The sequence below is a fragment of the Spermophilus citellus genome (genome assembly GCF_964194105.1).
Source record: "Spermophilus citellus genome assembly, chromosome: 9".
NCBI classification, from domain to species: Eukaryota; Metazoa; Chordata; class Mammalia; order Rodentia; family Sciuridae; genus Spermophilus; species Spermophilus citellus.
Window position 1 is genome coordinate 48,153,659 of NC_138191.1, and position 14,826 is coordinate 48,168,484.

At 34.0% G+C, this 14,826-nt stretch overlaps 1 pseudogene across 1 annotated transcript in view; it reads right to left on the minus strand.

The window, feature by feature from the left end:
* LOC308655482 (large ribosomal subunit protein uL16-like) overlaps positions 1–14,826 on the minus strand; it is a 52,926-nt pseudogene that overhangs the window by 21,610 nt on the left and 16,490 nt on the right. The window contains exon 3 of the transcript in view: positions 13,808–13,884. The product of the transcript in view is annotated as a large ribosomal subunit protein uL16-like (transcript). The remainder of the gene's footprint in view (positions 1–13,807; positions 13,885–14,826) is intronic.

The window sequence follows — 14,826 nt, forward strand, 5'->3', positions numbered from 1 at the left end:
TGACAAGACATTTGAATAGTCTAAGAATGCCACCAATTAACAAGAAACCACAAGCAGAAGATAGAAAAAAGATTTTCTGGAATAAATAATTTGGAATTAGATATAAGAGTTTGTGTGTTAAAATAATCATATTCATTAATATGAAAATGTCATTCCTCTGGTGACAAGAGGCTAAAGTTGGATGGATCATGGAGTATTGAAATGAAGTAGGAGATTTTAATTCGCCATACAGGAACATTTTAGATATTTACTTTAAGGCTACCTCCTATGATATCTCAAGCATAGTGACATCAAAGAAGAAGAAGAAGAAAAAATAATAATAAACTATGAACCAGTACTTAGTCCTTTTATGCTAACTCTGAATCCCACTGAGTTAAATGTTTTAAAAATGGGAATCCTGTTTTCAGATACATGCTTATATTTATATAAAGTGCCACCATGTTCTACGATCATAATAATCAGTAAGTATTTATTAAATGCTACAATGTTCAGGTTTCCATCTCACTAGGAAGACTGGATCATGAAAATTCATTTTGGATAGTGGACTGAAATAAAAATTAATTCAAAATTAAGAAGAATTTATCTGGGCATGATGGCATTTATATGTAATCCCTGGGACTAAGGAGACTGAGGCAGGAGGATTAAAACTTGGAGGCCAGTCTCTGCAACTTAGAGAGAACCGAAGTAAGTTTTTGAGACCCAGTCTCTAAATAAAAAATTAAAAGAAGTTATGATGTAGCTCAGTGGTAAAGTATCCCTGGGTTCAATCTCCAGTGCCCCCATATATATATGTAAAATAAATTATCTATATATAATAACAAATTATACATGATAATAAATTATATATAATGTATGTTTATATATTATATGTAATGTTATAATACATAATAATAAATTACATTTATATATATATATATATAAAAGATTTTTTTATGTTCTTGTCCTTCTATAATGAATGGTCTATAGGAGAAAATATCATAATTTCTCCATCATAGCTATGCAAAAACATCTGCTAAAGTTGGAAGTTTCCCTAAAAGAGAATCCACAGTGATTAATGTCTCTTCAGGAGCAAACAGCCATCAGCACAGCTGAGGAAACATCTTGAAACTGAGATACATGGGCACTTTGATGAAGATATTTCCAACTGCCAAGGTTTTTTGTTCCTTTGGGGCTTGCTGAATTATTTATGGCTAAGATTCTTTCTTTTTTATTATTTTTTGGCTGTGGCCTTTCTCCTAAAAAACATAGCCGTCTCTGTTGTTGCTTCCATTCTCTAAGTGTTAGGCAGGGACAACGCATGTCCTGAAAACTAAGTGTCCCTCACACCCTCTCTGTGCTCTCAGGACAGATGGCATGGTGGAACACAGCTCTCCTGGTCTATTTGTGCTGTTATGATTCAATACCCTAAACTGGGCGATTTATAATGACCAGAAATGTGTTTCCTCACAGTTGTGGAGGCTGGAAAAAATCAAGACCAAGGCACTGGTTTCTGCAGCAGGCCTTCCTGCTACCTCATCACACAGTGGAAATGTAAAAGGGCAAAGACAAAGGCAGAAGGTGCCTGAAACTGTCTTTTTGTATTGGCATTAATCTCACCTATGAGGAAAGACTCCTTACAGCTTTATCACCTCTAAAACGTCCTTCCTCCTAACACAATCACACTGACACACAAATTTTAACATGAATTATAGGGCATAAACATTCAAACCACAGCATTTCACCCCTGATCCTCAAAGCTCATCTCCTCTTCACCTACAAAATGCATTCCCTTCATCCCAATAACTGAAAGCCTGAACTTGTACCAGCATCATTTCCAAAGTTCTACATCCAGAGTCTCATCTAAAGATCAATGAGCAAGATTCAAAATATGATTCATCTTGAGATGAATTCCCTTACAGCTGTGAGTCTATAAAGTCTTAACAAGTTACATCCTTCCAAAACACCATGGCAGGAGTGCCATAATATGAACATTCCTGTTCTAAAAGGGAGAAGTCAGCAAGAAGAAAAGTATAAAAGGCCCCCAATTAAGTATAAAACCTAACATGGTAAAGAACATTATGTGTCAAAGCAGAATCATTTCTAACTCCATGTTCTGTCAAGTGGACATACTGGATCAGGGATTGAACCCACAAGGTTCCTGGTCTTCCCAGTCCCAAGATTTTGCTGGACACAGTCCACCTATGGCTCTAGTAGGTTGGAGTCAGGTATCTGTGGCCTTCCAAGATTGAGGTGCCACACTGAAGGTTCCACAGTTTTGGGGTCTTAAGGATATCTGCTCTCCTAATCCTATTAGGCATTGCCCTGGTGAGGACCCACTGCATACCCCTAGTTCAGATGCTCTGTCCCTATGATGCACCTGTGTTTGAGACCCACATAAGGTAGAATGCTTGCCTAATACGCATCAAGCAGAGGTTTTAAATCTGAACACCACAGAAGGTAGGGTGAGAGCTTTCTGGGCCTGTGATAGATGGAAGGGTATCCTCAAAGATCTGTGAAAATGCCTTTAGGGTCATTCTGCCACTCTCTTGATGAACATAATTTGGCTTCCTTCATTTCAAACTAATATCTTTATCAAAACTACACTGGAGCTGGGCACAATGACACACGTCTATGATTTGGAAGGCTAAGGCAGGTGGATCACAAATTCAAGGCCAACCTAAGCAAATTAACAAGGCCCTAAGCAAAACTTAGCAAGACCCTGTGTCAAAATAAAAAAAAATAAAATAAAATAAAAATGGGCAGGGGATATGGCTCAGGGATAAAACACTCCAGGTTAAATCCTCAGTACAAAAAAGAAGAAGAAAAAGAAGAAAAAAAAAAAAAAGAAAAGAACAGGAATAAGAAAAGCCACTCTTGAATTTCATTCCTAAACACATGTTCACATGTTCATTCTTTATAAGACCAGGCTAGAGATTTTCCCAATTGCTAAATGTGCTGCTTCCCCTTTAATTATAAATTCTATGTTTAAATCATTTCTCTCTTCTCACATTTTACTATACACAGTCAAAAGAAGCTATGCACTCCCCTGATTGTCTTGCTGTTTAGAGATGTCTCTGCCAGATATTCTAGATTTTTGCTCTAAATTCTTTTATAATGCCGATCAGAATGGACACAATGCAGCCTAGTTCTCTACCACCTCATGAAGGATGGCCCTTCCTCCAGTTTCAAACACTTGGTTCTTCATTTCCATCCAGGACTTCACCAGAATCGCCTTTCCCATTCATATTTGGACCATTATTCTGATTCTAACCATATAAATAAGCACTTGAACATCTGCCTACAGTTACCTTTGAAGCCTTTAACAGAATTACACTTACCACTCTGTTCATGGCCATACAGACTTTTTATCATAATTACTTAAAAGCTATTTCAGTCTTGACTCATTACAATCTTCTAAAACTACTTCATTATTTTCATGTATTTGTTATAGCAACACCTTACTTCTCTGATACTAATTTCTGACTTAGCCCATTTTGCAATTCTATAATAGGACATCTGAGACAATTTAACTTAGAAAGAACAAAATGTTATTATCCCACAGGTCTGAAGATGGAGAAGTCCAACATCAAGGTACCAATAGTCTGGGTATCTGGTGAGAACCTGGCTCTGCTTTCACTATGGCATCTTGGACATCGCATCCTCTGAAGGACGAAGAACATTCTTCCTCACATGGCAGAAGAGCAGAAGAGAAACCTTACTCTTTCCTTAACAGTAAGACTTTTTTTATAGTTGTATTGATCCATTCATTAGAATGGATGCTTTTCCTTTACCTAAACACCTTCCATTGGGCCCCACCTGCTGAAACTGTTGATGTGGAGATTAAATTTTCAAGACATAAATTTGGTAGGAATTGAAAAATAAAACACACAAATCAAACCAAAACAAAACAAAACAACAAAAACAAACAAACAAACAACAACAAGAGCAACAAAAAATACTCAAGCCACAGCAGTAGCAGACTGGGTGGTCACATGACATAAATGATTGCTAGGATCCTCTACCTAAATTTCTCTTCAGAAGCACACTCAATCTCCAGATACTAGAATAATTGACTGCTCCTGGTTCCCAGATGTCTCACTCAGAAGAGAACTAAGCTGAAGAAAACTCTCTTGCTCAAGAATCCATTCTTCTCCAGGTCCATTGACTGATCAGTGGTGGACCAGGGACACAAAGCTTTATTTCTTGGTCCTATTTGAACAAGCATTTGCAGAACCTTCTCAGTTCCAGAGCTTCCCATATGGCTGATTTAGCTTTATTTCAATAACCACACTTAGCTCCACCTCTTTTGTCTAATTCTACTTCTTCTATTTTCTCACAGATCTCCCTAAAGAACTCCTCAATAATCCTCCTGAATCTACATACACATTTGAAAGCCTGATTTCCTGCAAACACCCATTTAGGTAGGTCTCTATTTTCCTACCAGTAAATTGTTGGTCTTTGGGATGGATAATCTTTAATATATTTCTTGATTTTAATATTCTATCATTGCAAACCATAACTCCTCACTTACCTCCCACAGTTATATATGCTTATTTTATTGTGGTATGAAGAAAATTAATTAATCTTGATCAATTTATGCATTGTTAGTGGATGAACTTTCCATTATCATAGAAGCTATATAAATTTTACAAATTACTCCTGATTCTGGGATACATTCTGGATAATTGGGGCAATGGATAACATAATTAAGATTTACTTTGAGCACAGGTACTGTGTAAGTGCTAGGGAACACACATAATTAATATAAGCACTTATAATAACAGCTTTCACAATTTAAAAGAGGCATAGACTTATAGAACTTTTATGAAAATTGGTATGACAAAAATGGTTGTCTACAAAATAGTGCAATTATGTATTAAGCATTACAGTACTTTAATTATACAACTAAGCATTTCATACAGTGGGAGAGTAAACACAGACATAAGTTCAGTGTTAATAATTAAAGCAAAATTGTTTTGATTAAAAAAGCACCAGGACAAAGATATCCAAATAACCAAAGTAATAAATTTGGAGACCATTCTTGATGAAGATATTTAATATTTTACTCAATCTCTGGAACATCAGTGAAAACAGAAGAAAGGACAGAGAGAGACAGCTTTTAAAATGTAAGAAAAGTTCAAAAGCACAACTGATGTATAATGTAGAACCACAAAATAAATGGAATGTACGGTTTAGAAAACCACATTTCTTAAAGGTTGATACATAGCTACTATAAATTCCTATTTTAAGATACATTAAAGGATTCTCATGAAATTTTACTGATTAGATTCTATTCTTGCAATCATAGCTTTGACAGAATATTCACAAGATCTATAATGCTAGATGCTACATTCTACTATAACTGTTGATACTTGGAAATCATTAAACTTTTAGAAAAGTCTACTTTCGGAGAAGCTACAGTTTCCAATGCTTTTTGTATGGTTTTAAGTAGTGTAGTATAAATGATACATTGCTTTAAACAAAAAATGCCACAGGCTCAGGTGCTTGCAGATTCTTGAAGCTATCAAAAGCTTTACATGTTAAAATGACATAACCAGGGACTGACAAATTCTAAGAAAAGAGAAAAAGGCAGACAACTTTGCATTGCTTTTGAAAATGACAGATTCAAATGATAAATCTAGCTCAATCAGATGAATTATAATGACTATATTCATGTTTGACAAGTAACAAGAGGATTAGAAATGGGACATTTGTTACTGTTCTACCCATCTTAAAACATATAATCACAACCAATGGTTATTTTTCATTGAGTAATACTGCACCCTCCAAAACAGGAACCAAAATGGCTATGGTTAAAAACAGAAATATCAATCTTTTAAAAATTACTGATGAGAGGAAATATTTATGTTGTTCATAGGAGAAATAAATGTATTCCAAAGCAGGTTGAGCAAATTCTAATCTGTTAAGTACCTATAGGTCCCTTGTGGAAAAAAATATGTATTTTACTTTTCAATACCTACTCATTAAGGTAAAAGAAAAAAATATCCTGTCTATAGATCTCTTTTCTTTTTAAATCAACTCAGTATATGTTATACTGTGAGATTTATTATATCTTGTACATTCTTACAGTCTTTTTGGTATGGACTTCCTTCAATTAGTCCAAATATATTGATAATCTCAAAAAACAATTATCAGAGGATGCAAGATTTATATTAATGGTTGAGTATAAAATGAGGTAGAGGGGAGAAAGGACGAAGTTTAAAGAGGAATTTAGGAAATAGAGTTAAAGCTTTTAGATAATATTTGCAAGGAATAACAATAGAAAAAGGAATGAATCAGGGCTGACTACCTGGATTCTGTTTTGTGCAATAGATGAAATAATGTTCACTGTGAGGGTAAATTGGAAGATGATATGTAAGGATGCGAGGGGTAGATATGATTGGTTCCTTTTTGAACTGATTAAATTTGAGTCCAAGATATCTGTTATATTTAATAGGAACACAGATCATTTTATTTGCCAGTCTATGAAATAATTTAGGTGGATATATGTGACATGTATTAACTTACTATCAGAATATTGGTATATTTTATGTAGGTAGAATCAAGAAAAATCATGTTCATAGTAATTTCAAAGCCAGAAGGAGGCTACATCAGTATGCTCTTTCCACAATGATACCTCATTGACTAACATCTAAATGATTTAATGACATTCAACAATATCATTTATTTTTGGTTCTTGAATCTCTGGTTAAGCTAGGTTAAACTAAAACAGCACATAGCTAGGATGGGTTCCAAGATATACACTGGGTCTGGGTCTGTTTTGTCTCAGCCTCCTTGGTGAGTGGCTGATCAAGACAGTTATGCCTCATGGCAAAGTTAGGAGTATAAAAAAGTAAGCTAAGCACACTTCCAGCCTCTGTTTAAATTCTATCTTTAAACATCACAATGGCCAAAGAAAGTCATGTGGCCAAGCTACAAACAAGGAGGCAAGAAAGGACACTGTGTATTTGACAGGTTTTACAGATGGCAAGGCACCAGTAATTCATTGCAGGTGACCTCTATTTTTGTATGAATTGAATTTTTGCTGCACCTGGAAGAAAACTAGTAGAATGGAGGCTTAAACAATGTGATAAAGGCTAATGGGAAAAACATTTTGTTCAAGACAATTTGGGAAGAATTTCTGGAAAAATTACCTCCCAGAGTTATATATGCTTAGTTTATTGTGGCAGTAGGGGAGCACATACAAGATGAAAACTAAAAATTTACTGTTGCACTGGGGAAAACATTTTATGTATCCAAGAATCCTTCCTCAGTCTTGGTAAATGTTTATGATTTAAAACTTTTGCTGATACATATATGTATTACACACATACACACACACATAAACACACACACACACATTATTTGGGTTTATGTCAATATTTCCTCATTCTACTGACCATATAGGTCTCTTGATAATTGAAACTGTTTTGCAGCTGCTTGTGATGCCATCAGTAACTTGAGTCTGCTCTTAATGAAGTTTAATGATGTTGATAGCATTGCATAAAAAATAGGATGAGATAATGTAAGCAAGTACTTAGCACAATGCCTGGCACAGAACAATAGTTTTTACTTTTTTTCCCCTTATTATCCATATAAATATTTTTTTAAAAAAATAAATAGAGGAAAATGGGAAGCAATTAAATCAGTGACAATATGATCCCCTAGGAGTGATTTTTATTATCACATTTTTAAGTAGAAAATAAAATATTTTGATATAAAAATAGAACTGAACATGTGAAGAGGATAAAGAACATACACATTACAGTGTATCTTTAAACACCCCAAATTATACTGTGTATTACTGAAAAAGAATATATTAAAAAATTAAAACTGAGAATTGAACCCAGGGTTGCACACTCTATCACTGATCTACAGCACTGAGTTGCCCAGGCTGGTCTCAAATTTGTGCTCCTCCCTCAGCTTCCCTGGTTGCTGGAATTATAAGCATGTGTCACCATGCCTGGTCAGAAAAATATATCTTAAGGATGTATAATAAGTGTAAAGCAGAGATTTACTCAGCTTTTTCACTACTGTGGCTAAAAGATCTGACAAAAACAATTTTTGAGGAGAAAAAAGTTTATTTAGGATCGCATGGTTTCAGAGATCTCAGTTCATGGACAGCCAACTCCCTTCCTCCAGGGCTCAAGGTAAGACATCATACCAGAAGTGTGTGGTGGAGGAAAGTGGCTCACATGAAGATCAGGAAGCAGAAAGAGAGCCTCCTTCATCATGGACAAAATATAAATCCCCATAGCATGCCCTCCATCACTACCTCCCCCAGCCACACCCTGTAGCCCTACAGTTACCACCCAGTTAATCACTGTCAGTAGATCATCCACTGATTAGATTAAGGTTCTCCTAACCCAATCATTTCACCTAGAAAATGTCTTGCATTCTAACTCATGAGCTTTTGGGAAACACCTAACATATCAACTATAATAAGCAAGAAGTACAGATGGTCCCCAACTTTAGATGATTTGACTACAATTGTTGACTTCATGATGATAAAAGAGTAATACACATTCAGGGGCCACCAGATGTCAAATTGTGAATTTGGGACTTTCTTACTGGGCAGTGGGCAGTAAGCACCACTCTAGTTCAGCCATGTGATCATGAGGGTCAACATCTAATACCCTAGAAGACGTTGTGTTGCTGTGATGTTTTGTAGGTGTATTAAATAAGTTTTCAATTTACAGCATTTCAACTTACAATGAGTTTATTGGCATTTTTAATTGTTTCAATGTGTAAGTTGTTAGAGTACGTATTGACAATATTTTCTTCTCAGTATATAACTTGGCTTTTCATTTGTTTAAAGATATCTTTTGATAATCAGATCTCTTTAATTTTGAGGAAACAGGGTGAAACTCTTTTCGTCCTTTATAGTGATGTGTGTGTGTGTGTGTGTGTGTGTGTGTGTGTGAGTGTGTGTGCCATCTGTAAGTAATTATGGTTACTTACAAATAATGTAAGTAACTCTTCTTATCCCAGAGCTGTGAAGGTAGTTTCCTTTTTCTTCTTGTCTCAGTTTCACAATTTTACCAGGAAGTTTAGATATGATGGTGAAACTACTGTTTGTGTATGGTATATGAGTTAAGATTCATTTTTTTCATATTCTTATTCCAACACCATTTGTTGAAATCATTTTTCCTTACTGAACTGCTTTGATACATTTATTGAAAATTAATGTTTCATATATATATATATGCTAATTTTTATTTCTGTTCAGTCAGTCCTGCAGGTTTATTTATATATATCCGATAGGACAGAATCCTGAATATTATGCCCATAGATGAAATCATGAAATCAGATAGTGTATGTTTCCATACTTTATTTTGCAATTATTGTACATAGTATGGGCCCTTTGTTTCTCTAAGTAAATTTTAAAGTCAACTTGTATTTTATGTCTTATTTTCATGGTTTTATAAAGAACTATTAAAATTTCATTTTCCAAAGTTTGCTTCCACTACTTAGAAATAGAATTGATTTTTGTATATTAACTATATCTCATGCATGACCTTCATAAATTCACTTGGTAGTTGAAGTAGTCTGTAAATGCTTTTGGTTTTTACATGTACAATTACCTAAAAATAAATACAGATGTTTTAAAACAATTTTTTGCCTTTTATTAATGTACCTTGCCTATTGTACTGGATAAATTTTTCAATGTTTTCACTACAACATTCAATTGAAATGATAAAAGCAAACATCTTTCACTTGGTGAATTTAGGAAAGCATTCACTATTTTACCATAAAGAATAACATTACCTCTAGGCTTTTCATAAATTCTCTTTTTCAGAATAAAAAGATTCTTTTATACCTAATTTATTAAGAGTTTCTAATCATACATGATTGTTGTAGTTTAAAAAATGATTTTCCTGCATTTACTGAGATAATTATATGTCATTCTACATTATTCTATAAAATATACTAATTACTTTTGAAAAAGGGAAGATTTGCCTTTGAGATACTCCATTATGATATGTTATCTTTTTTATATAATGCTGAATTTGATATACTAATATGGTGTTAAAAGTCTTATATTTAAGATAATGAGAAATATTGGTCTGTATTTTTTTTTTTTTTTTTTAGTACCTAAGACTCAACTCAGGGGCACTCAACCACTGAGCCACATCCCCAGCCCTATTTTGCATTTCATTTAGAGATAGGGTCTCACTGAGTTGCTTAGCACCTCACTTTTACTGAGGCTGGCTTTGAATTCTCAATCTCCTGTGTCAGATTCCAGAGCTGCTGGGATTACAGGCATCTGCCTGGCAACTGGCTAATATTTTTAAATAATATTATCAATGTCAGGGTGTCTAGCCATGATAGATCAATTTAGGGATTTGCCCTCCTCTATTTTTTAAATCAGTTTCTGTATGATTAGTATAATTTCTTCTTTTAATATTTCTTAGAATTCACAAGTACACTCATTTGGGCCTGAAGTTTTCTTCCCAGTAATATTTTGATTACTGATCAATTACTTTAACAAATATAAGGCTGATCACATTTTTTTTCATTTCTTATGTCATCTTTGATTCATTGTGTGTTCCAAGGAATTTGTCATGTTTACTGACTTAAAGTTATTAATAATCCTCAATTCTTGTTCTTTTCCTTATTTATGATGATGATGATGAAGAAGAAGAAGAAGAAGAAGAAGAAGAAGAAGAAGAAGAAGGAGGAGGAGGAGGAGGAGGAGGAGGAGGAGGAGGAGGAGGAGGAGGAGGAGGAGGAGGAGGAGGAGAAGAAGAAGAAGAAGGAGGAGAAGAAGGAGGAGAAGAAGAAGAATGGGGGACTGAACCCAGAGCTCTTTTCCACTGAGATATATCTTCAGCCATTTTTTTTACCTTTTACTTTGAGTCAGATCTCACTAAGTTGCTAAGGCTGGCCTTGAACTTGTGATCCTCCTGCCTTAGCATCCCAAGTCACTAAAACTACATGCCTGCACCACCACACCTGGCTTCCATTTTTTTTTTATGTCTGATGGATATGACTAATGTCCCTTATTTTAATCCTTACACTGTTATTTTGTGATTTCTTTCTATTTTTTCCTTAATAAGGTTTATAAATTTTATTAACTAAATTTTGGTTTTGATAACAATAATATCTTTTCAAAATTTTCGGCTTACAATTCAATTTCTTTGTTCTCATTAATTGTGTTTAGGGTAGAAATCTAGAATATCTATTTAGACTTACTTATTATCTAAAATATCTATTTAATATATTAATTATGTAATCTAATTTATTATAGCTCTCAATTTCTCTCTGAACACAGATTGAATCCATAAATTTAGAAATGATATACAGTCATTATCAATCAATTTAATTTTTTTTTTTACTTGTGATTTCTTCTTGACCCATGAGTTATTTAGAAATATGCTCTTTAATTTCTCATTATTTTTTCTTTTTTGTGGTATAGGGGACTGAATGCAGGGCATTCTACCAGCCCTTTTTATTTAATTTGAAACAGGATCTGGCAAAGTTGCCAAGCTGGCATTCAACTTGTGATCTTTCTGCCTCAGCCTCCTGAGTCACAGACATTATGGGCCTGTGTCACCACTCCCCAAAATATTTGTTTTACTTAAGTTACACTTTATTTTATAATTCATTTCTATTGGCTTTAGAATATATACCCTAGAAGACGCCAATCTTTTGAAATATATTAATATTTTATTACTCAGAACATCGTTTTATCTTGAAATCATGAAATCAGATCCTGCTAGTACTTGGAAATTTTGGAGTTGTGGATTGTATCAGGTCATGATTTTTAACTATGTTTTTCAGATAATGTACATTTGTAATTCTTTATGTTTAATTGTTCTGTCAATTGCTAAGATAATGGTGTAAGACTTGCCTATTTTGTCTATTATTTTCTTTAGTACTATCAGTTTTAACTACATTAAATTTTGAGTTCTCTTATTTGGAAGATGCAATCTTATGTTTGTCAAGTTTTCCTGGTAAACTGACTCAGTTATCCTTATGAAATGCTTATTATCTCTGGTAATATGACTTTTCTTGAAGTCTTTGTTTGACATTATAATTACTCCATCAGTATTTAAAATTTGTGTGTACTTGTGTGTATATGTGTCTATATATAGAAGTACTTTGTGTGTGTTATGTATCTATATTATATACTTTAAATATATAAAGTTTATTTGTCATAGTAAAACATCCATTTATTTTCATTGAGTTTGAATTTCTTTGCCTTTTATTTGAAGTGCTCTACCTATATATTTTGTATAATTATTAAAACACTGAACTTAAGTTTGCTATTGCATGAGTCATCTTTTATTTTTTCCTATTTTTATTGTTCTTTTCCTGTCTTTCTAATTTCTAGTCTTTCTTTGGTTAAATTAAACAGTTTTAGTATTCCATTCTAATTTTTGCATTAGCTCTTTAGCTGTACATCCTTCTATTATTAAATATTTAGTGACTACTCTAGGAATTGCAACATACAAAAACTTAGGAATTTTCAAAGAAACTTTCACTAGCCTCTCACTTTTGCATTATTGTTTTCATATATTTTACATCTATATACTTAACAAATTCTGCAATAGAATTACTAATTTGTTTTAGTTTTAAATGATCCAATTTCTTTTGATGAAATTAAAAAAGATAAAAAGGAAATCTGTTACAGTAATCTACCTTTTCTATAAAAAGTGTTTCCATCTAGTACAACTCTAATCTTCTTCCAACCATTTCAGCTGTATTTTAACTTACATATTTTCCTAACTTTAAAAAATCACACTCCTTTGGTGCTTCTTATTCAATGACTGAAAATGGTTAATCATTTATTTTGTGGAGATTTACAGGTGTTTGTAATGGAGGACAGATCTGATTGCCAATCATGGCTAATGAGGGCTGGAATTGGAATATATCACTTTTATTTTATCATCATAAAGTATTGTTATCATTCTTCCCTAAGGAAAACTGGCAGAAAAGAATCTCAAATGCCCCTGAACTGCTAAGTCCAAAGTTGAGATGCGGACTAGTTACTGGATCCGGGCCAAAATATATGTTTTCTGTATATTAACATGTTATCTGTAAGAAATGAGACAATTTAGGGATATTTATTTTTATAAAATTAATGTAAATCAGTGTTGAACCCATTAATAAGCCCTCTCTCTCCCCTGCCCTATAAATAATGAAAAACAAAGAGAAGGAAAAAAAAAACAAAGATTTTTGATATTTAGCTTTATGATCGTGCACACCTTTCTTCAGAACAAGTCAGTAGATAAATCTATCATGGAGACAGTTTATTACCCTCTGTGGATAGGTCAAGACTAATATAATTGAAAAAAATTAAAGGCCAGGTTGTGAACTTTTTAAACTTTACCTACTTTAAGTCCTTAAATTTTATGATCTCCTATTTTTCTATGAGAAAACTGAGGATCAGTGATGTAGCTGCACTTTCATGGATAACCAATTTATAAGTATAAGCCTGGGAATAGAAATGCAATCTCTTTGACATTAAAATATATCTGCCAGTTGACTACTCTGAACAATTTCTAATGATGCTGTCTGCTATACTTTGCCCATGTGTTAAAGCCTGGTCTGCAGCCCATGGTACTGTTGAAATACAATGGATCTTTTAGGAAGTTGAGTCTATTGAAAGGAAGAACATTATTTGGGACATGCCTTTGAAGTTGATATTGAGAGCCTGTGCCCTTCCTGTCTTTCTCTTTGTTTCTCAGACACCACGATGTGAGAAGATCTCTGTCACACATTTTCACTATGTGATACTGCTTCACCACGGGCTGAAAAGAAGCAGGTCAACTGACCATAGACTAAAAATCCTCAAAACTGTAAGCCAAAATGAACATTTTACCTTTTTACATTTGTTTACCTCAGGTAATGTAGTTACAGAAATCTGACTAGCACACTGTAACTGGACAAAAGCTTTATCTAGGGAATGACAAGATGACAAAAATTGAAAGAAGAAAAAGAGAGATAGAATTGGGCAGTTAATATGACATGAGAAGGAAAGAATGTAGGTTTAGTTAGTGAATGCCAACACAAGTCCTTTTAGTGTCTTGGCAAAATGTATAAATGTAAACTTTTTTCCTTTTCTTCTTTTTTTGGTGCAGGGTTTGAACTCAGGGGCACTTAATCACTGAGCTGAGCCACATTTTTAGTTTTATTTTGAGACAGAGTCTCACTAAGCAACTCACTCAAAGTTGCTAAGTCTCACCTCAAACCTGCCTCAGCCTCCCAAATTGCTGCGATTACAAGCATGCACCATTTCACCTAGTATAAATGCAAACTTTTAAAGTATTACAAAGGAAAGTAAACATATATTTTGGTCATTCATATTTCTTCTATGAAGTGTCTTTCAGTTCCTTAGCCAATTTATTGATTGGATTATTTGTTATTTTCGGGAAATGCAAAGCAAAACTACACTGAAATTACATCTCACCTGCCCAAACACAATTATCAAAAATGCAAGTGATAATAAATGTGTGTTAGCTTTTTTTGTGACTAAAAGACCAAACGAGAACAACTGTAGAAGAGGTAAAGTTTATTGGAGGGCTCAGAGTTTCAGAGATCTCAATCCACCCAGAGATCCAGTTCCATTCCTTGGACCTCAAGATGATGCAAACGACATGGCAGAAGAGCGTGGCAGAGAGAAGCAGCTCATATGATAATAAGGAAGTACAGTGAGTCTCCAATCACCAGAAACAAAAATATACTCCAAAGCCATAGCCCTAGTGCCCTTTCTTCTCCAGCCACATCCCATCTGCCTTCGGGTACCACTCAATTAATCCCATCAGGTGATTATTTTACTGGTTGGGTTAAGCCTTTCATAACCCAATCATTTCTTCTCTGAGTCTTCTTGTATTGTCTTAT